This window comes from Pan paniscus, chromosome 15 (genome assembly GCF_029289425.2).
Source record: "Pan paniscus chromosome 15, NHGRI_mPanPan1-v2.0_pri, whole genome shotgun sequence".
NCBI lineage: Eukaryota > Metazoa > Chordata > Mammalia > Primates > Hominidae > Pan > Pan paniscus.
Window position 1 is genome coordinate 88,421,071 of NC_073264.2, and position 24,226 is coordinate 88,445,296.

Here is a 24,226-nt window from a genome sequence, read left to right on the forward strand (position 1 = left end):
TAACTTAGAATCTCTTCTGATTATTCCAAATCAACAGAGAAATTGTCCTGTGGAGGATGATGTCAATGGGTCACACAAATTCAATGATTTTTAACTTGCTTCTACAAGTGACATGGAGTTTAGAATCTTATTTACCTGATTCTGAAGTTACTTTTTATTTCCCTAAAAAGTTTGAATCAGAATCTAGGAGAAAACAACAACAACAGAGGTCTGTTGTATTTCCCTAGCACCACACTCAAACTTGAGGGAATATTTTATTGTTCTGAAAGCCTTGTTACCAATAATGTATAATCTCCTACAACATCTTGATAAAGTGACGCTCCCGAGGGCATTGCTTCTAACTAAATTGTATAGAACAATTACATTGGGAAAATCTCAGGGTACTAGGTAGAAAAAGCAGGTTTCCTGAACCTCATCCCAGACAAACCAATGCAGAATTTTTGATTGTGGGGCCCAGAAAATCACTTTGTGTCCTGATTCCCTGTGATGGGGATGATCACTACAGTCTGAAAATCCCTTTACCCAGACTATCTGGAGACAAAAATTAAACCTCAGGCCACAAGACATACACACTCACACACATATACAAATGTCTGTCCTCATGGTTCTAGGGAGAAACAGAACAATGAAACTGTGTGTGTGTGTGTGTGTGTGTGAAAGAGAGACATGAAATCCTTAATTGACCTTTAGTTGAAAGCTCTCAAAATGGATTTTTTTCCATATATATGGAAGGGAAAAATATATATATACATATATATATACACACACATATATACATATAAATATATATATACACATATATACATATACATATATATATACACACACATATATATACATATACATATATATATACACACACACACACACACACAGAGAGAGAGGGAGAGAGAGATTTTAAAGAATTGGCTCACACAATTGTGAGAGCTGGTAAGTCCAAAATCTACAGGGCAGGCCAGCAGGTTGGAGAGCCAGAAAAGAGTTGATGTTGCATTTCAAGTCCAAAGGCAGTCTGGAGAGTGAATTCCCTCTTTGTTGGGGGACCTCAGTCTTTTTCATTTAAGGCCTTCAATTAATTGGATGAGGCTCACCCAACATTGTAGAGGGTAATCTACTTTGCTCAAAGTCCTGATTCAAGTGCTAATCTCATCTAAATAATACCTTTGCAGAGACATCTAGATTGGTGATTGACCAAATATCTGGGTAGCATGCCTTGCCAAGCTGACATATGAAATTGACAGTCACACCCAGAATTCACACAAGAGAAAGCTCATAATGGTTTATTCATCATTTGGGCCCATCAAAAAATAAATGATTCTGAGCAGAGAGCCCACAGACACCGTTTTATAGATACATTTTAAGTGCAAAGGAACGTCACAGGTTGAATTTGTGTAGCTCCATTAGTCTCTAGTGGAAAATGACCAGGCAAATCTTAAAGGAAAAAAAATCTCAATATGGTGAATTTTGGGGTGGTTTTTAGCATATATATATACGTATATATATACACATATATATACACTATATATACATATATACACATATATACATATATATACACATATATACGTATACATATATACATATATATGAAATATCTGATATATATGAAATATCTATTTAAAAATGGATATGAAATATATTATTTATATATGTATGTATGGATGGGATGGGTGGATAGATTGATAGGTAGAGATTTGGAATGGAGATTTATTATATCAGGTCATTACATTCAAGGTTTTAAATCTTTTTTATTCCCAACCAAAAAGAATGGAAAAAGGAAAGAAACACAGGTGGTGGTGAGGGTTAACCTACCTCTCTGATCAATGTCAAATTCAGAAGGAGCTGAACTTGTTTCCTGGCTCATCTAAATATAAAGTAAAATTCTTCCTCCTCCCAGTCCTGATCAGTCACAGTTGCTGACAAGCTGGAATTCCATGAAAAGGTGAAATATTCTAGGTAAATGTCTTACTCCTGATGTTTAAGCCAAGGAGCTCATTTCTCCGATTCACTGAAGGAGAAACCTGGCCGTTGCTCTCATGGGCCATCAAGTTCCCATTTCAGTGTGCCAGAAGGCCTGCCAGAAAGCATTACTCCAGAACTCAACCTCACTGCAATGACTCCTTTTGCTCATGAGGGCTACATAATCCATATTGTCCCAGAACTTGGTGGAATAAATTAAGAGGCATTAAAATTCAATTTCCTATAACACATGAAATCCTTCCTAACTGACGTTTAATTGAAAGCTTTCAAATTGAATTTCCTGTCCTTGTTAATGGTAAAATGAGAATTTTAAAATATATGTATGCAATTTCTCATTAATAATTTGCTTCTAATTTGGCATATACACCAACTTCAACTATTGCAATAATTTTCCAAACTAACCATTAGGAATTTTCATGTCTGCTGATTATATCATGGAATATGATTTCACCCTGAGTGTTCCCATGAGATATATTTTCTTAGAACAGAGCCTGGCTACCTATTAAGGAGATGTTTTTAGCTAATGGAATTAGAATTTTGGCTTCCTTTCTGTTGGTTTTACTATGTGGCTGTCATGTGTGCTCATGTATGTCATGGAGGCTTTTGCTTTTATCCAACTTCCTCCTGGGTTTTTGTATCCATGGCTGGAAATCAGTCCCAGGTGCAGAATAGATATCAAGGATGAGTAATCCTTCACTTAAAAGTGAAAAAATCACAAATATTTGCCTCCAGGACGTCACACAGGCTGTTACCTTTATACAGTATTCTCTTCTTTATCTTTTTTCCTTTCTGTGATTCAACTTGGAGTTAGTAAACTTGATAGATGATATATAGATAGATAGATGATAGATCAGAAAGAGAGAGGGAGGGAGAGAATATTTTCCAAAATAACTACATATTTGTAAATAAGCTGCATTGGTTTCGAGGCTCATTTTCCACAAAAAGCCACTGCTTTAGGTAATCGGTTCCCTTGCTATTTCCCAAATTCTCAATGTTATTGCATCCTCTCTGCTTTTGTGAAAGCTACGTATACCTCTTTCCCATGAAGTCTTCTACTTGCTCTCCACCTACCAGATCTTACTTTTTAAAATCTAAATAAAGGCATAATTCCAGTTCTTCCAATTCCTTAGGCCTACAGTAATCCCTCCAGGCTTTTGATTGCTTTTTGCATATAACATCAATACTACATACTTTGCACTTACAGTGTGTTACTTTCTCCAACGTTTATTGGGTTTATTAGTCTTTTCTTTTTCTTAAAGGCAGTGACAGTGCCCTTTCAAGGTGCTTATTCATCTCACACAGTATCTAGTCATATATAAGGTATTCAAATTATTGGCAGATTTAAAAGTAAGTCTTAATCACAGTAGCACTCAAATCAGGTTCACATGGTTGTGGGTAGAGGTGGAGCATCAGTGAGCTGGAGACAATCATGGTGGGACCTCATTTCCTATCTTGAAAAAGTTGTGAGTTTTCATGTCTTTAAAAAAAGATAGATTCATGATAGATTTATGACTTCCATTTTTTTTTTCATTCTTTACCTTTCTTTCTTTCTCTCTTTTTTTTTTTTTTCCTTTCTTTTTTTTTGAGACAGCATCTCGCTGTGTCACCCAGGCTGGAGTGCAGTGGTAAAATCATAGCTCACTAGTGCCTTGAACTCCTGGCCTCAAACAACCCTCCCACCTCAGCCTCCCAAAACGCAAAATGCTGGGATTACAGATTACAGGCTTGAGCCACTGTGCCTGGCCCTTGACTTCTGTTTCATCATCGCTCCCTGAACCACCTTCCCTGGGAGTATGCAATTCCCGTTCTTTTCATTACTGAAAAGCTGGATAGTTAAATTAAAGGTATTATTCACTAACCATGCAAATTTGGTGTTATAAATATTGTCAGTAACAAGTTATTAATAATATTATCAGTAACAAGTTACTAATAATAACAAGTTACCAATCAGTAACAATTGCTAACAATAAGCTTCACATTTTTTTCTACTCATGGCCCTAACCATGAGAAATCTTGGGAAGGACTTGGCATCTGTCTTGGTAAACTTCTTTTCCTATGATTTATGAATAAACATAGTGTAGAAATGAGAGTCAGAAAATGCTGATTTTAGAGCAGTAATGGTGGAGAGAACAATGATAACTTTCAGAAATGTTCTAGAACTTTCTTAGTTCATAAAGTAGGTATGGAATTACAAATTTGTAGGAATATGCCAATCTAAGAATTTTAATCTTATTTAATATGTTGCATGTCTGAGAAAAATGTTAAAACAATGGTTTTCCTACTTGTAACTATAGAAAATACTTATTTATTCCTTTATGTTTTCATTTGATACTACTTGTTATCTATGATTTGGAGTGGTCTTCCCCAAATAAGAATGACTTTGTCAGGATCTGTAAAAGTACCCTTGATATGACATCTATTCCATGAGGTTTTCTGCCTGAACTAGCATAGGGTAAGGATATTCCCACCAGAAGTAGAATGTCATAACCAGTACCCCTTATTATGGAATGAGAATCCCAAGTGAAAAGAGGCATTAATCTCATGTTTAAGCCAAGAGGCTCATTCCTTGCTTGTCAGCCACACTGGCTGAATGAGCAGACATTCTGAATTAAACATTATAGAAATTAATTTGTAACTTAATGCAAGAGATTTCCCTTGAGAATTTTTTTTTTTACAACTCCTTTTGACATAAGGAATTCCCTTTAGGAACAAGGCACATCTAAACAACAGATTATATTTTTCTTCCCTTAATATATATACTTGTGTATCTGTTCATCTAGATAATATATTTCCTTTCATTTTCCATGATTGGTTCCTGTTTTCCTTGCTGTGATAAAAATGTATACCATCTTTTGGGATAGTTGGAGGTGTTCCTGTCAGAAATACTGGCAATTACAACATAATTAAAAATGAAGGACAACTTTAAAAGACAGAAGTTTTACAATTTTTTTCTAGTCATTATTGCAGTGACTCTACTTTGGAAAGTTTTGAGAAAATCTATTGTTTAGCGATTTAGGTTGTTTATAAAAGCTCCATGGTTTCAACCATGAACATATATATCTTACTGAAAAATATTTTGTTATATTTTTACAGACCTTTACTCAAAGTAGGTCAATAGGCTATTTTAAGGAACCCCCTTTTATGGCTTAATATAATTGCAAGTGATTTTTCTCAGAAAATGCTATGACAGATACACAGTAATTTTCCTTAACAAATGGCATTGATACCTAAGTATTAGCAAATGATAGGCATGATGCTGTGTACCTCAATTTGTAAAATATAATTTACATAAATTTGATTAGGTCCAAATAATTTATGGAAGAGATTTCTAAAATATAATGTTCATTGTTTTTTCACTTTGAAACTTTCAGTGGCTGAATACTTCCTATAGGTTAAAGCTGAAAATTTTTAACATAAAAAAGATGGCCCATGGTATGGTCTTTGCTTTTCTTTCTAACTATATCCTCTGTGGCTCCCAACATGTATAGAACTCCAGCCGTATCTTCCAAGATAATGCCTGCACTGCTTATCCTCAAACGTGAGGTCTTCTGTGATAACTGTCCCCTGCATTTCTCTTTAGGCCCTTCCAATACCCTTCATTCCTTGGTCTTTGCACTTCACCCATAACAGACCCTTGCCACTTTTCCTTTCACCATGCTATTTTATTCTTCTGGGACTTTGTTCACATTTTTCCTTTGCTGGAGTTTCCAGCTCACTCCTTACGTCACCAGGCTAACTCATAATTCTGCTAACCTCCAGACAGCTTCTCTCATCCTCTCCTGATTGTTTGATTTACTTCTTCCTTCCTGCAGTCCCACAACACCAAGTTCAAATTCATGATATAAAACTTGCTTACCTTGTGTGGCTGAGGTGGGCAGATCACTTGAGGTCAGGACTTTGAGACCAGCCTGGCCAACATGGTGAAACTCTGTGTCTACTAAAAATACAAAAGAATACAAAAAAATTAGCAGGGTGTGGTAGCACACACTTGTAATCCCAACTACTCAGGAGGCTGAGGCAGGAGAATCATTTGAACCCGGGAGGCGGAGACTGCAGTGAGCCAAGATCATACCACTACACTCCAGCCTGGAAGACAGAGTGAGACTTCGTCTCAAAAAAAAAAAAAACCTTGCTTCACTATATTGAAGATATCCTTTCCAGTCTATTTTTCTTACTAAAATAAAAGCTATGTGAAGGCAGGGATAGACTCATTTATCTTTGTATTCCTTGCTTCTAACAAAATGCTCTGCAAATTGAAAGGTCTTCATAATATAGTTTTGAAATAAATATTATTCTTTATTATTCTTAAAAAGAGGCAAATTATTTGAGACCATGCTGTGAACAACTCAATACTTTTAGAAAAAGATAATTCATCAGAGCTTCTCAATGGTTTATAATGCCTCCAATTTTTATTTGTATACCAAAATATACCTTCTTGCCACATGATTTCCATAAATTGCTAAAACATTAAAATTATCTAAGCATTTGAAAACCTCTTACCCTGTTAAGCAAACATATAAATCCTGTAAAAAGTTGGATTTGCATTTAAATACTGTGAACATGTCATATAAGGCTGGTGTTCTACACTAATGTTCCAGGGATAAGAAAGGAAAACATAATTCTTTAACTGAATATTAAGAAGAGGTCATTGATCAGTATTCGGATTAGGGAGGAAAGACTAATGTCTCAGAGGGAGGTACAGATGGGTAGATCTCTTTGACCTTACTACAATATCCAAGAATTACTCCACTGATTAATGAAGAGAAGAGCAGGACCAGGCCTGCTGTAAAGGGAAATGTGGATGAGCCATCCTGGTGGTACAGGGTTGTGTGCCTAAAGATGGCAGCAACACGGTAAAGGGGAAACCTCAGTAAGAGGGGAGTGAAGCATTCTGCCTCTGCAGGTAGACAGTCCTCTGAAAATTTGTTCATTCAACAGCTATTTTTGTACTCAAAATATTTTTAAAAATAATTTTAAATTCCATTTTAGATTCAAGGGGTACATATATGGATTTGTTACATGGGTGTATGGCATGATGCTGAGGTTTGGAATACAAATGATCTCTAATATGATTTGGCTCTGTATCCCCACCCAAATCTCATGTTGAGTTGTGGTTCCCAGTGTTGGAGGAGGGGTCTGGTAGGAAGTGATTGGATCATGGGGGCAGACTTCCTTCTTGCTGTTCTTGAGATAGAGTTCTCACAAGATCTGATTGTTTGAAAAGTGTGTGGCACTTCTCCCTTCTCTCCCTATCTCTCTCTCTTCTGCTCTGCTATGGTAAGACATGCTTGCTTCCCCTTTGTCTTCTGCCATAATTGTAAGTTTCCTGAGGCTTCTCAGCCATGCTTCCTGTACAGCCTGTAGAACTGTGAATCAATCAAACCTCTTTTTTTTAATAAATTACCAAGTTTCAGGTATTTCTTTATAGCAGTGTGAGAATGGATGAATACAATCCCATTGCCCAGGTAGTGAGCATAGCACGCAATAGTTTTTCAACCCGTGTCACCTCCATCTCTCCCTCCCTCCCCACTCTAGTAGTTCCCAGGGTCTACTGTTCCCATCTTTACATCCATGAGTACCCAGTGTTTAGCTCCCACTTATAAGTGAGAACATGCAGTATTTGGTTTTCTGTTTCTGCATTAATTCACTTAGGATAATGGCCTCCAGCTGCATCCATGTTGCTACAGAGAACATGATTTTGTCCTTTTCAATGGCTGTGTAGTGTTTTCAAAATGTTTTTGGTATTGCATCAATCTTTAGGGATATGGGTGTGAAGACACATTTGTTTTTCCTATACTACTCACTGTGGAGTGTAAAGAATTGGGAAAAGATAACTGTTGTTAAAAAAAATCTTTAGTAGTAGAAATGGTGTTTTTATCTTCACTGTACTAACCAACTACAATTGACTGGGAATCCCCTGTAACACACACATTTTACATGCATTTCCCCATAACTATGTGTTATTTCTTTGGGCCCCTAAGTATGGGAAATGGCCTAGAAGAAGAAAGATTGAGGCAAAGCCTATGAATAAATACTTTATTGAGATGTGAAAACTCAAGGTAGCCAGAGTGAGGGAAAAGGAGAAATGAGGTAAGATCAGGAAAACAAGCACAGGTGATACGTTATCAAGCTGGACACAGGCTTTCAATAAAAACAAACACAACTGGTTGTTTGGTTCTGTGAGATTACTCCAGAGAGACCTCCCAGAACTACTGTGTGTCTAGTATCTTTCTCTTCCTTCCTTCCTTTCCTTCTTTTCTTTCTCTTTCTTTCTCTCTGTCTCTCCCTTCCTTTCTTCTTTTCTTCCCTTCTTTTCTTTCTCTCTCCCTTTCTTTCTCTCTTTCTTTCTTTCTTTCTGTCTCTCTTCCTTCCTTCCTTTCTTCCTTCCTTCCTTCCCTCCTTCCTTTCTTCCTTTGTGTCAGCTAGCTCTTAGTATTCAAAGCCTGCCCCATAGGGTGTAACTTTCTCATGATTCTGAGTAGTGTTTCCAAGTCCCTTGTGGCAGCCACTGGGGAAATGCAGCTATTAGGGCTCAATTAGCCTAGCCTTTACCCTCTTGAGTAGGTTTCTGCAATTGCTGGTATCTGAGGATGAGACAGGAGGATCTGGGAATTTACTACCACAGAAAAGAAGAGATTGAGTGGATCTATAGAGGTGCATAAATTGGGTCCTGAACATGTGGAATATGTACCACACATTTAAAAATGTGACATCTTGTGGTATAGGGACAAGGCATTAGCTAACATTAAACATAGTACATTTTCCCCTCATAAAAAAAGTATCAGCTGGAGCTATTTTAAAACATTTCTCCAGCACTTACTTATCTTTTTAATTTTTTTTTTTTTGAAATCAGGGAAGGAAAACTTTATTTGAGACTATTGCAACAGGGGAGAGAGACTATTGTAATAGGGGAGAGAGATTGAATTCAAATTAAAATACAACAAAGAGAGGTGGTGATTTATAGCAAATAGCAGGGTGAGGGAGTGGATAGAAAATTACTAGGAGGATCTTGGTTGGATATCAAGGTGAGAGCATGTCTTGAATGGCTATCAAGCTTGGATAGATTCTTTCTAAAATGTCTTAGCTAGATTCTTGTTAAAACTGGGCTCTGGGCCAGGCATGGTGGCTCACTCCTGGGCAACATGGTGAAACCCTGTCTTTACTAAAATAAAAATAATTAGCCGGGCATGGTGGCATGTGCCTGTAGTCCCAGCTACTCGGGAGGCTGAGGCAGGAGAATAGCTTGAAACCAGGAGGCAGAGGTTGCAGTGAGCCAAAATCACACCACTTCACTCCAGCCAGGGCAACAGAACGAGACTCCATCTCAAAAACAAAAACAAAAACAACAACAAAAAAAGCAACTGGGCTCTGCAATACATCTTTTTTTTTTTAAACAAAGAGAGGGCAGGTAAATATAATCTAGTTAAGATGTAATTACATTGTTTTGTTTTTATAATATTTCTAGTATGTAAATATATAGTTTTTGTGTATTACATTTTATGGAAAGTAGCATTGGTTTATATTATAGTGAAGAAAGATTTCCCTTCCAAATAAATATTTAAGTAAAAAATCAGATTAAAGGAAAAAAGGCAAATAATCATAACGTTGATGGTGATACAACAACAAGAAAAAAAGCATTGGCCGGGCGTGGTGGCTCATGCCTGGAATCCCAGCACTTTGGGAGGCCGAAGCGGGTGGATCACCTGAAGTCAGGAGTTGAAGACCAGCGTGGCCAACATGGTGAAACCCCATCCCTACTAAAAATACAAAAACTTAGCTGGGTGTGGTGGCGCGAGCCTGTAATCCCAGCTACATGGAAGGCTGAAGCAGGAGAATCGCTTGAACCTGGGAGGCGGAGGTTGCAGTGAGCCGAGATTGTGCCTTTGCACTCCAGCCTGGGCAACAAGAGTGAAACTCCAACTCAAAAATAAATAAATAAATAAATAAATAAATAAGAAAAAAACATTAAAAGGAAGAATAAAAGTGATAAAAGGTTTAGCAATGCTATGGGTTATGACTGGATCTCAGTTACACCTAAGTATGCATACAATGAACTTTGTAATAATGAGTTTTTGAATTAAAATTCTTGTTCTTAAATCTTTTTAAGATTTAAATTCTTTTATGTTCTGTACTTTAAAATATCAGGACTCAAGTCTACAGAATGGGTTTAAGTCCATGAAATAATTAACATACTTCTAAGCACATGGTTAGCATTTTATCAATGATGTTGTCATGTCAGTTTTACTATTAATACGTGTGTCCTTAATTTAAGAAAAAGGGAAGAAATGTATGAGCAGATAATTTAGTACTGGCAATATGATCTTTTTATTTTTCTCCATTTGCCTGGAGAAATGTTCCTTCCTAGATTCACAGACTTTTAAAGCTAAAAAAAGTTGAGACATCATCTGATTAATTCTGTCTTTATAAAAGGAGGCCCAGAGAGGCTAATGAACTTTTTCAAGACTACACAGCTAGTTGTTTAAAAAGTTTGAACTGAAACCTAAGTCACTCGCTCATTTCAGGCGGAATTATTTTCATGGTATTACTATACATAACTCAATTAGGCTTCTAAACCCAAATGTTTCAGTAACCAGACCACATTTAAGCCACATTATTTCCCTGTGCAAAAAGAATATCTCAACTGGCTGACCTCTCTGCAGCATTTAAAAGTACTTGCTATTCTCCTTTTCTCCAAGAACTCCATTCCCTTATATTCTAGAATGCTGTTGCCTTCTCGTTTCTCTCCCATTTCTCTAGTTCCAAATTTTCTGACTATTTTATTTCTCTCTCTTTTTCCTCCTGCCCTTTTGCTGACCTTTAGATTTGTTTTCTGATATTTTTCTAGGTTGAATCCTAAGCAATTATAGACTTCTACTTTATATAATAAAATATTTTTAAAATCCTTGGCAATCTATTTTTTCTATCAGTGATCTATGTATTTATGGGTTTTTTTTCTTTCTTTTACCTTTGTTTTATTTTCCTGCAGGGACTAGTGTCATTATTACCAAACCATGAATTTAGTAATAAGTGTAGTAATCTAAAGAAGGAAAGGGATGCATCATCCAGAACAAAGTCAATTGGTAAAGAAGGAAGGAAGTGCAATATAGTTGTTCTCACTCTGGAAAGAGGAAGTAGAAGCTTTTCTGGTTGGGGTGGAGGCCCGGGTCCAGAGGACAGATAGCGGGTGAGGAAGAAACAAAGGATCTCCAGGGTTCCAGTTCCCTCACCTCTTTGAGCCTTGCTTCTTTGGACTGGATGTAGTTGACAGACATGGGGAAGAGGGGATTTCTAGCAAGGTAGAAACCTCAGATAAATTGAGAGGAAACCCAAAAGATGAGGGGTGTTTACAAAATATTTTTGTGGGAGGGCAAACTGATTGAGGAAGGTGACCATATGAGTGGCACAGAGGGACTCCTCTCAAAGTCGTGGACACTCTCTAGTGGTTCACAAAAAGCAGCCAAGATTTCCCAGGCTCCACATAGATCCAAAGACAACTGATAGTCTGAATACACATAGAGTCAGGCTACAGATGCTGCAATATCCGGAGACGCTCCCAAAGTGAAAAAATACGGTAGGGACCAGGGAATTTATCAGCGGCCAGTGGGACACCCCAAGGGACAATAGGACCCCAATAGCACCTGAGTAGATTAAATACAAAACAACTAGGGCTCAGGCCTGACCAATTCCATGACACTAGTGACTAAAAAGAGCCCCAAGCAATGCCTATAAAGTTAAAGATTCCTCTCTCTTGTCTACATAATGAGGAATGAAAAGCTGCTTCTGCACACCAATTTCAGTCTAAGGAAACCCTAACAGAGAAAGCAATCTTTGAACTTACTGCATATTCAATCATATCCTGTTAGCTCAGAAGAAACTCAAACCGGAAGGTTACTGTTGTACTTAATTGGCAACTCACTCAACCCTTCCCCTCAACATCTAACAACCTTTGCCAGTGAGTGGAAATGGAGAATCTAGAAGTAGATGTTACAGACAATCCAAAAAATTGCTTTTTTGGTGTATTGTATACATTTAGATACTGCTTTTCGTATAATGTTCAATATCTAAAACAAATTGACAATTATAAATCTAGCACTATGGCCATTCGCAGGAGTAAGCCATGGAAATCGTATGTTCCAAGCCATGTGCAGGCCCCCGCTGGGTTTCCTTCACATGGATGTTCCACAAGCACTGCAAATCAAAATGCCCAACGTTGAACTTATCTTCACCTCTTCTTTATTTTCTTACTCATGATAATGGCAAACACAATGTAGATAGAGACCTCAGAGCAATGTTTCTTTCTGATGTTAGATCAAAAAGTGACAGATAGATAAATAAATAAATGCTTCCCCAACTACTTGCAAGATATCACTGCTAAAGTTCAAGTGGCCTAACTCGAGAGCAATGTGACAGACGACAAGTTTCAGTAAAAGTCAGTTTCTTCATAAGTGTAAAGTGAGGCAATTAGTAACAGAGAGTTCATATGAAGAAGAAATAAGAAAGTGTTTATAAAATTCTCTTGCATTAAAAGGTCCTGAAAATATTTTTAAGAAAAGCCAGTTTAATTGAAGGTTCGGGATAATATTTTTCCAAATGAATTGTCTAATTTATGTTATATATTTGTATTCCACTTAGTCAGAATTAAACAAAGATTTAAGGCAGGAATGTATTAATGACTCAATTCATCAATTCATATAATTAGTGAGATATTACTGAGACTTTATAAAACACCATCACGTGGACTTTTAAAATAGATGAAGTTTGAGCCACTGTTATTTGAAAAGGTAAAAATTTGATATACACCTCACATAGTATAGCCAAATCAATTCCAAATGACTCAAGGAATTAATATTTTTAATAAAAAGGGGCCATAGAAACACTAAGAAAAAAATATGAGTGAATTCCATTATACCCTAGGAATAGGAAAACTTTTAGAACTATGACTCAAATGCCAGAGAAAATAAAAGAAAATGTAGATACTTTTTACTAATATTTTTTAAAATGCATAGTGAATAGTATAAAAGATAATTGACAAAAAAGTATATTTAAATTACATTAAATAAATAATATTCCTAATATACAAAGAGTTCCTAAAAGTAAAGAAGGTAAAGACCAATAAGCTAATAGAAAAAAATGAGCAAAAGATTTGATAATGCTAGAAGAAACCACCTTATTTAGCAAAGCAGTTAACAAGGAGAAAGTACCAAGCATTTATCCTCCCTTTCCTATTTGAAAAGTACCACAGTGTACCCCGCAGTTGATGAGGGGAGTGTCTTTCAGTAGACATGTTCCAAGTAATAAAAAGAAAAGAAATTTTAAAAATTAGAATATTGCAATTTTGTATCTTCTAATGGACTAATGGATCTATTTATCCATTGATGCTCAGTGTACAATTAGGGAATACACTGAGCATGAATATTTCTTAACATGAAGAGAAGCAAACAGATACCAAGTGCCTTTAAATAGAAGTACACAATGCTACCAATGAAACATTCTTACCCAATAGAAAAAAATAAATCTAATCTGACTCTGATTAAACCTATAAATCTAGCCACCAATTGACAGGAAATACAGGAGATAATGTATGTTAACACCACAGACATGACGTGATCCATATAGAGACTGTGGGAAACTCCACAGAATAGTAACCTTGAATATCCAACAAGTAAGTGCCAGAGGGGGATAAGTGCAATAAAGAGACACAGAGATATATCAATGCATCCCAATGTATATAATATGTTTGGATTCTGCTTTAAAAAGATGAGAAATTGTAAGCAATTGAGAATATATAAGCAATGTAAATATTTGATATTTTAGAATTATTATAAATTATCTTAGGAGTGAAAGTGTCACTAAAATTTAACTCTCAATAAAAATATTCTTGTAGAGTTACATACTGAAATATTGACAGGTGATTAAAAGCAAAAAAACTTAATATGGATATAGACCACAAAATCCAGGTATTAGGGAATTCTTCAGGACAAATGACTCAGTTCTTTGAACAAGTAAGTTGCAAGGGGAAAAAAATAAGAGAAGCTTATGAACTTGTACATTAAAAAAGAAGTAAAAGATATACATCAACCATTGACCTATTTGGGACTTATTTATGTCATTATTCGAACAAGTAAATTATTAAAAAAAATAAAAGAGATTAAGAGATAATTTAGAAAATTTGATGGTAACTTTATTATTTGAGGTTATCAAAGAATTAGATTTTTGAGTGTGGTAGTGATATCATGATTACATATTTTGGATGAAAGCCTTATCATTTAGAAACATTTCCTATGATGCCTTGGAATTGCTTCAACAAATGGTTGGAGGACCAGTGAGGATATACAGATGGCATGAGTTCAGCTATGAGTCTGCAATTGTTGAAGCTTGATTCTGGGATCATGGGCATTCATTATTGCATGTTTTCACCTTTCATGTATTTGAATTCTTTTGTTTTGTTTTGTTTTGTTTTTTGTTTTCCTAGACAGAGTTTCACTCTTGTTGCCCAGGCTGGAGTGCAATGGTGCGATCTCAGCTCACTGCAACCTCTGCCTCCCAGCTTCAAGCGATTCTCCTGCCTCAGCCTCCCAAGCAACTGGTATTACAGGCATGCACCACAATGCCCGGCTAATTTTGTATTTTTAGTAGAGGCAAGGTTTCACTATGATGGTCAGGCTGGTCTTGAACTCCTGACCTCTGGTGATCCATGCACCTTGGCCTCTCAAAGTACTGGGGTTACAGGTGTGAACCACCACGCCCAACCTTAAATTTTTTATGATTAAATTGTTTATGATTGATTATCATTAATAATGATTGTGACCAATTTAAATGTCAAGCAATTTGTTAAAATCATAAATTGATAATACTTTAAAAATAGCAAGAGAAAAACAAAACTCTGTGAATATTATCAGAGTCTGCTAGGTCACCTACTCACTACTCTTTAAGTTGATGAATTAAAGGGAAAGAATATAAAATGCTAACTTTTCGTTACTGCCTGGTGTGAACTGTGTTTCAAGGTAGCCAAGTCATCTGATAGATAAGGGAAATTCTTCTATATGGAAATCCAACTGACAATGCAAAGAAATTTTAGAAATAGGAAAAAAGAACGAAATAACCAGTTCATTCAATCTCCATAAGTCAATAGTAAACTATTAGATAAAAGTAATGGGGAACTCGATAATGAAGGGATCAGGCTGTTACCCACCTGGACCCATCAAAATAGAAATGTCAGACATTATTTGCCTTTGAAGGAGGTTTAATATAAATATAATGTCACAGCATCACAATTAAAGTATTATTTATTTTTTGAAAAAGCAAGCTTTAAATGAAATCTCTAGGCTACAAGAAATGCAGGTGAGCAAGGAACAAGTTAAACAATAACAGATGGAAAAAAATCTAGAGGACAATTAATCTAATTTCTTCAATAAATGCATGAAAGAAGTATAAAAAATGTAACAACTAAATAAAAGGAGTAAATGTTGTTGGATTCGTATTTAAACAACCCAATTATAAAATGATTTTTTGGCCAGTTGCAGTGGCTCATGCATATAATCCCAGCACTTTGGGAGGCTGAGGCGGGTGGATCACCTGAGATGAGGAGTTCGAGATCAGCTTTGCCAACATGACGAAACCCTGTCTCTACTAAAAATACAAATTTAGTCAGGCCTGGTGGCACACGCCTATGATCCCAGTTACTTGAGAGGCTGAGGCAGGATAATTGCTTGAACCCGGGAGGCAGAGGTTGCAGTGAGCCGAGATTGTGCCACTGCACTTCAGCCTGGGCAACAAAGCGAGACTTTGTCTCAAAAAAAAAATAAATAAATAAAAAATAAAATAAGAAAGATAAAATGATTTTTTTAAGACAGTTGGAAAAGTGTGAATATTCGTGTTAGATAATATTAAGTAATTATTTTAAAATTTGTTACATGTGACAGTAGATAGCTAAATAGATAGATATAAAATATTCATGATGAAATGTTTAGCATAAATTTGTATGATGCTTTGGATTTACTTTAAAATACCCCAGTAGGCAAAATAAAAGATAGTAGGAAATAGATGAATCAAGGGTGGCAACATGTGAGTGGTTTTTGATGCTGTGATACAGGTATTTGAGACTCATTGTACTCCATATTATTGTGAAGGTATAAAGATTTTCATAGTAAACAGCTTCAAATTGTACCATCATAAGGTTAGAATAAAAATTTGCTACATGCCAATTTCACGCTTGAGATGGTTTGGCTGTGTCCCCACCCAAATCTCATCTTGAATTGTAGTTCCCATAATCCCCATTTGTTGTGAGAAGGACCCCATGGGAGGTAACTGAATCATGGGGACAGGTTTTCCTGTGCTATTCTCATGATAGTAAGTCAGTCTCATGAGATCCGATGGTTCTATAAAGGACAGTTCCTTTGCACATGCTCTCTTGCCTGCCGTAATGTAAGATGTGCATTTGCTCCCCCTTCCCCTTCCACCATGATTGTGAGGCCTCCCCAGCCTTGTGGAATTGTGAGTCCATTAAACCTCTTTTTCTTTATAAATTACCCAGTCTTGCGTATTTCTTCATAGCAGTAGGAAAATAGACTAATACAATCCTCTTCTGGCTTTCCTGATTTTTCATTATTGTTGATATACAGATTATAAACCTCTTTTTCTTTATAAATTACCCAGTCTTGGGTATTTCTTCATAACAGTAAGAAAATAGACTAATAAAATCCTCTTCTGGCTTTCCCTGATCGTTCATTATTGTTGATTATACAGATTAGGGGAGAGCAACCTTCTTGTTCAGAGGAATAAGCAAATTCCTATACGGATTCTCTTTGTCATTGTTTCTATTTAGTATCTCTCTGCTCTTCAAGCTCTGCCCAGAATGTTTAATGATAACATTAAACATTTTACTTTGCTGGAACTGCTGCCAGTGTGAGAGGAGCTTGAATGGTTTGAACTGAGTTCCCATCTTCCCGTCCTGTAACTCTTCGATCCCACCAGCCCAGGAGTTCATACTGAGATTCTTCTCCAGGAATCACCAGTTCTATCCCTCTGGGGGCTGCCCTGTCAGTCTGCTGTAGCATAAGGGAATCCAAAATCTCCTTCAGTTTTCCAAGAAGCAAACGGTTCCTTTCTGAAAGTTTCTCTTGAGATACGAAACTTAAGGTTTTCTTGTTCAAAGGTATCTTTAGCAGGTATTTTAAAGAGGTCTTGGGAAGTCCTTTCTCTACCTTTCCTTTGGAGTGTTGACTATGCAACTTGAAAGCCATCAGAGAACACTGATATGTATTTATCTTTTACATAGTCAAAATTTTTGCTCTCTATATGCCCTAGAGGTTGTGCTAGTATATAGTGCAGCTGAGCCCCTTCCTCCAGCCTAGTTTCATTCTAATAAGTCAAACAAAACCATAATGTTCTCTTTTCTCCTTAATAATTCAGGTTTATATCATTTCAACTACATTTTTATCATCCTTTATCTCTCTAAGTCTATTGATCTTTCTACTTATTTTCTATTTATTTTTAAATAATAAATACATAGATTTTATTATCTTCAAAAGATTTTCCAAAACATTTTCTCCTCAAACCTCATATAAATCAATCTAAAACAGGTGAATGTAGGGAAAACAAAATGAAGAAATGATCCTGATGCAAGTGCTAACTCAGGCATGAATTTCCGTTTCTCTAGCTTTCCAAAAGTTTTGCAGTTATGAACATGCTAATCTTTCTTATTGCTCCATTTCTTAACACCTTTTATACCATTGTGTCAATTGTCCTTGCTTGCACATTAAAACTGCAATGAGATAACCATCTTACTCCTGCAAGAATGGCCATAATTAAAAAGTCATAAAACAATAGGTGTCGGTGTGGATGCAGTGAAAAAGGAACAGTTTTGCACTGCTGGTGTGAATGTAAATTAGTACAACCACTATAGAAAACAGTATGGCAATTCCTTGAAGAACTAAAAGTAGAAGTACCATTAAATCCAGCCATCCCACTGCTGGGTATCTACCCAAAGGAAAAGAAGTCATTATATGAAAAAGACACATGCGCATGCACGTTTATAACAGCACAATTTACAACTGCAAAGATATGGAACCAACCTAAGTGACCCAACAACCAATAAGTGGATTAAGAAAATGTGGCATATATACACCATGGAACAGTACACAGCCATAAGAAGGAACAAAATAATGCATTTTGTAGCAACTTGGAGCTGGGTGGAGGCTATTATTCTAAGTAAAGCAACTCAGGAATGGAAAACCAAAGATTGTATATTCTCAGTTAAAGTGGGAGCTAAGCTATGAGGATGCAAAGGCCTAAGAAGACATAAAGAACTTTGGGGACTCCGGAATGAAGGTTGGGAGGAGTGTGAGGGATAAAAGGATACTTACTGGGTACAGCGTACACTGCTCGGGTGACAGGCACACTAAAATCACAGAAATCACCGCTAAATAACTTATCCATGTAACCAGATACCAGCTACACCCCGTAAACTAATGAAATAAATATTTAAAAATAAATTGTCATTTCTGGAAGATCTTAAGTAGATTGATAAACTATCAGTCTCCCATAATGTGTGATTATTGATTTTCTTTATTGGCATTATCACTTTTAATCATAGCAGAGCTCATAGTTCTGATTCATTGAGCATATGAGAGGTTCCAGGCACACACCAGGTAGTCCGCGTGCATTATTTCAATTGAGCTTCATCACTAACATCTATGCACAACTATTATTATCTACACTTCAAAGGTGAAAAAAAAGCTGAGGCTTGGAAAGATTAATTATGTGGCATAGTTCTCTCACAGCTAATGAAAGAAAAACTCAAAATCACAATTAAGTCCCCCTGAGTCCAAAGCCAGTGACTTTAAGGCCTGCACTACTAATTATTTCTAATATTTCTTACTCAAAATTCTTTCCCTCCTTTCCCTCATTTAGTATCATCAACTCAGTCAGAGTGTTAAGCATTGTTAAAGCAAGTTATGTGAAAAAAAGTCTGAAAAAAATAGGGACCCCTTAGTCACACAGAGGAAAAACACAAAGCTTCAAGAAAGGCATGACATATGTCTTTAAGCACTGGCTGTCAAGTACACAGCCTACTGGTATCACCTCAGGGAAGAGATTTAGGATAGACAGGGCCCTGCTTGATTAAGTAAAACAGCTCTGACTAGACTCATGATTCTCCATAAAATTTTACAGTGAGAGTGCTAACCTTGTCAAAATATTTCAAATAATAGCTTAATTTATTGAGCACTAATTTATTGAGTTCTAAGTTCTTTACATGTATGCTCTCCTCTAACCCTCCCTATTGGCAGCCATACTTACCAGATGAGGAAACAGAGACACAAAGACACAAAGTGAATTGTCCCAGATAACATGATTAGCAAGAAATTTGACCCCACATCTTTCTGACAGCAAAAACTGTGCACTTAGAGAGAACATCACTGCATTCCAGCCTGGAAAACACAGCGAGACCTTGTTTCAAAAAAAAAAAAACGAGAGAGAAAGTCATGTCTACCCAGAAGAGTCACAAACACAGAAAAAAAGAAATCAGAGATCTGGTTACAGAGGAAATAGATAAGGTTGGGAAAGGTGGGAAATAGGAAGTGAACACTTTAAGGCTGTTTTTGAAATGAATGTAGGCTTTTAGGCTACAAAGACAAAGAATTTCGAAACCAGGGTTGATATTAGTTTGAAATTGCTTTCAGCTGCTACCAATAGCTGAAAAAGGATTATTATACTGCTTTAAACAACTAAGATTTCATTCTCCTATATAATAGCATTCTGGGAAGAGCAGTTTAAAGCTGTTTGATGGCTCTGCATAGTACCACCAGGGCCTAAGCTCCTTAGAGTTTTCTACTTCTACACAAATGTTTTCCATTATCCATGTACCTCTTAGTCTGCAATAGCTGCAGGGATTCCAGCCATTACATCTCCCACACAGGCAGTCTCAGCTTCCATAACCTTTCAAAAAGGACTAAGAGGCTTTCATTTAGATCTTATTGGCCAGTCACATGGCCAAACCTGTTTTAAGGTGTTGAAGAATTTAGATTGGCTCACTGTCTCTTCAGAGAAATCTGAGGTTCTTCTACAAGGGCAAAAATAAATAAATTAATTAAATAAATAAATAAAACAGAAGAAAATGAATACTATTAGTACTTAGCAATCTCTGTTACAGGCCAAGGCTGAAAAAGTACTTTTTAGCCAGCAGGGCAAAGTCTAGAAACTGTGGTCTCAGTGAAGTGGATTGGATGAAGTGAGGAGGAAGCAGGGAAGTCCAGAGTAGCAAGCCTGTCTCAGATGCAGGGTGAATTCGTAATCACACATCTTTTTAATTTGGTTGCTTTCAAAGCTTCTGGTATATAGCTTACATTTAATTTTGTGGATTTAATTCTCCTCCCACTTCCCATCACTATCAATAAAAATCTTGGTAAGGGATAGACGCATGTCCCAAATGACATCCTACGGGACCGTGATTGAGGCTACAGTCACTTTGTCAAAAATTTCTGCATTTAAGATTCAATTATCTCAGAGTATTCCATACTTATAGCATACCCCTTTCCTGTCTTGGACATCTTTTCTTACCTAGTTTTACTTCTGTGTTTTCAGATGATGAATTGGTTGGATGTTGTGATATGTTGGTTCTGTCTTGACTCCCCTAGGCAATTTTGTTAAGTTCTATGTTAATTAATCCCAGCATGTGTAGTTATATATAGTTACCTAAGCTGATGAATGTATAATACCTAGAGACACTGTTCTGAGGCACAAATGGGGCAATGTTAAAAATGCAATACCCCTAATAAAACCCTTTGGTAGTAGACAAAACATCCCAGTGGGTTTAGTGGCTCTTATTCATATTAGTTTTATTTATAATTATATTAAAAGTGAAAATCATGACTTGCATTTTTATTACTCCTTCTTGCCCCAAGAGATTTTGTTTTAATTATTTAAAGTAGCTAAAACTTTAAAGGAATTACTTTATACATATTGAATAGGTATCAAGCAGACAGCATCAAAAGAGAAGAAGACTGGAAAAATGAGAGTTAGATAGAAAATGGAAAGGAGCAAGGAAAATCATTCTGAGAAACCTAGGAAATAATGTTTTGGTTGGTAACTGGAATATTAATCTTTACCTTTGGGGGATATTAGGTTATCGACAATGTTTGGGTTCAAAAAATTAGAGAGGAAAGAAGCTCCAATAGCATGCTCCTGTTTGTACTGCTAACAGCCTTACCCAGCACATAACTCTGTTTTGGGTCTGGTCTTACAGATATAAAGTTCATTTTATTGGGTACAGGCAATAGAGTTTTCCTTTTGCCTGTGGTGTGGTCTTAAGAGTTTCATTTTGCCTTCTCAAACAACTCAAATCCAGGGTAGCAGGTTTAGGATTGGCTTAGTTTGAATAGGATTAGTTTGAATAAGTTCAGCAGAGGGACATCTGTAGTTGTCTGGTACCTGGCTTGGAGGGATTGGAAATGGTAGATAGTGGCCCTGAGCGTGAACACTAAAGAAGGTGGGCCATCCACTCATGCCAGCCTCCCTCAGGAGCTAGAAATTCCCATGATACAGAAATTTGAAGGAACAAAAACATTTGCTTTTTGGCACTTGGAGGAAGTGGCTCAGTTGATGAATATTTCAGCTATCACAAGAAAGAATACTGAGACTAAAACACAGAATTGAAATACTTCAGGAAAATGGCAAACTGCTTGATATGCAAACATGAGCATTTCCCAGGTCCAGAAGTGGGAAGTGATGTCTCCTGCCTCGAAGTCACTCTTAGGAAAGAAAACAGTTGGAGGAAAAGAGAAGCCAACATATGGCAGGTGTGACCAGCAGAGATATGAATGTTGCCAACCCGAACGTCCAAAATAGACTGTCCTTGCTTTTATTCATCTCCTAAAATATTTCTACATGTAAATCACCCACAACTATGTCAGATCACAAGACAGTTGCAGTTACATTTAATTTTATTTAACTATAATCATAGTGAACAGTATTTATATGTCAGTACAAAATACATTTTATTCTCAACCAAACGTTTTGTCAAAGGATGAAGGTCTAAGAGCAATCAAACTCAGAATTAAGAATTAAGTTTCTAACTTGGGAACAAGGGTAGTTCTGTTACAAGCAAACTACAATGTTCAAAGTACACAATTTAAAAGAAAATGTAAAAACTATAAATAATAGAAATTAGGCAAAGAGAAGTAAGTTCCGATTGCTATCAAAACATTCACATTTTACATATTTAGTGAATGAAATGTGAACATCTTATATATAAATATTATACATTTTGTTTATCATAGTTGATTACATAAATAATACTTGAAATGTGTTCGTGTATATACGTATATGTGTGTGTGTTCATTTATTTATTTATTTGGCATTTATTACCTTTACAGGTACCATAGTAGGGACTGGAAATTCAACGTGAAAAAAAGAAGTTAAATCTCTGCTGCCTTAAAATGTAAGTTTCATTATTTTTTAAGCATGAAGAGAACTGCTGTTGAAAAGATAGCTTGCTATACTCACATATCCCATGAGGAGGGGACAGGCCACCTCATGGGGCCACACGGAAGCACTGGGGTCTGACAGGAGGCAGAGGGGGCTGGTGAAAATGTAGCAAGAGTCTTTAATGTGGTTTTTGTTAGGAGAAGCACGGGGCAGAAAGTTCAGGTTTCAATAAGTTCAGCAGGCTCTGGGCAGAAGAGCTGTCCCTCATTGTATGGTACCTGGCTTTGAGTGATTAGAAATGATCCTGAGTGTGAGAGCCTGCTAGAGAAGGTGATCTAAGGTGCTGCCTCTGGACTGGTTGGCTTGCATATTAGAGGAGCTGGGAGTAGTTTATTTCTAGGAATTAGGTAACCCTAAAGGGGCCATGCCTCCAGTGATAACACTGTCCCAGATGTCAAAGCATCAAAATACATAAAATAAAAAGCCATGATTCATACAGCTATGTACCAGGAGTTTGTTGCATAGCAGAAAGTCACATAATAAACCTATGATTACCATAAACCGAAATAGTGGAAATGGTGAGAAATTCTATAAGGCATTTATAGAGGAAGGACCTATTCTAGACCAGCAATCAGAGAATACTTCCTTGAAATAACATCTAAACCAAGTCTTGAGGAGTATAGAAGGCAAAAGGGGGATGGAGTGTGGCTAGAAGGAGAGGGGCAGAGTTCACAGCATGTGCTGTGACCTAGACTTATGAGTGTGTTTGGGAGGATGAGTGTCATAAAGGAGTATAATATGACTAGAGTACACAGCATGGGGTGAATTAACTAGAGAAAGATCATTAGTCAGACATCAACTATTTACTGAACATCTGCTATGAACTAGAGTTTGATGATGTGGGAAGGGCACAACTGTGGACAGCCTTGGAATTCATGTAAAGGAGCTCAAATTTTATCCTAAGTGCAAAGGGAATCCATTGAGTGGTTTTCAGGGGCAGAAGGAAAGGTTGTGTTGCAAAATGGGGATTTGATATTAACATGTAATTCCAGAGCTAGCTCTGGGATTCATTGAGCAAGAAAAAAAGAATTGACAGCAAGTGGTAGGGCAAAGGTTTACTTTGAAACGTGTTGGGTTTCTTGATTTTGCATACATGTTCTTTAACAATGGAGTCTGTAGTATGTTTTAAAGTTTGTCAGGAGAGTTGAGGCTGGGCTATAGGACATCATTGTGGCTGCTATTATCTCAATAGCAAAGGAAATGTTTTATCTGCTCTTTCATCTTGTGAATGTATTCTCAGTGCAAGTGGAAAATGATAAATTAAAAAGCATCTTTCAAGGTTGTGACGCTGATTATTGCCTGTTTGGCAGCAATGTTGTTTTTCTCTTTATTTTTTTGTACAAAGGGAGGAATTGAATCAAAACCTTAAAAACTGCTAAAGGCATGAGTTTGGTTGTTTGCTTTTGAAGTATCTAAGTAAATTTGGGTTTTTAATAACTTTATGACAACAACCACTTGTTGAGGGCTCTCAAGAATTTTAACTGTATTACCACATTCATCCTCTCTGCAACTCTGCAAGGTAGGTAAAGGATAGGAATAACAATGTGATAACAGAGGTTGTTGGGGATTAATTTTAAACAGGAAAAACTGCTATTCAAACCAAGCTCCACCTACACAAAATCCCAGGCTTTTCACTTCCATATTATGGATCCTGCCTCCAGTGTGCGGCATCGTACAACCCATAGTCCACGGGTAAGAGAAAACCTCACAGCTAGGAATCTTGTGGCATAATTCACAGCACACACTGAGGGCATCTGTTAGG

General features: G+C 36.7%; 1 long non-coding RNA gene across 2 annotated transcripts in view; it reads left to right on the top strand.

Moving 5' to 3' along the window:
- Window positions 1-24,226, top strand: part of LOC134728992 (uncharacterized) — a 233,260-nt gene that overhangs the window by 48,853 nt on the left and 160,181 nt on the right. For both annotated transcript variants that reach the window (XR_010109829.1, XR_010109830.1), the window contains exon 2: window positions 22,353-22,417. This is a non-coding gene — a long non-coding RNA (uncharacterized LOC134728992). The remainder of the gene's footprint in view (window positions 1-22,352; window positions 22,418-24,226) is intronic.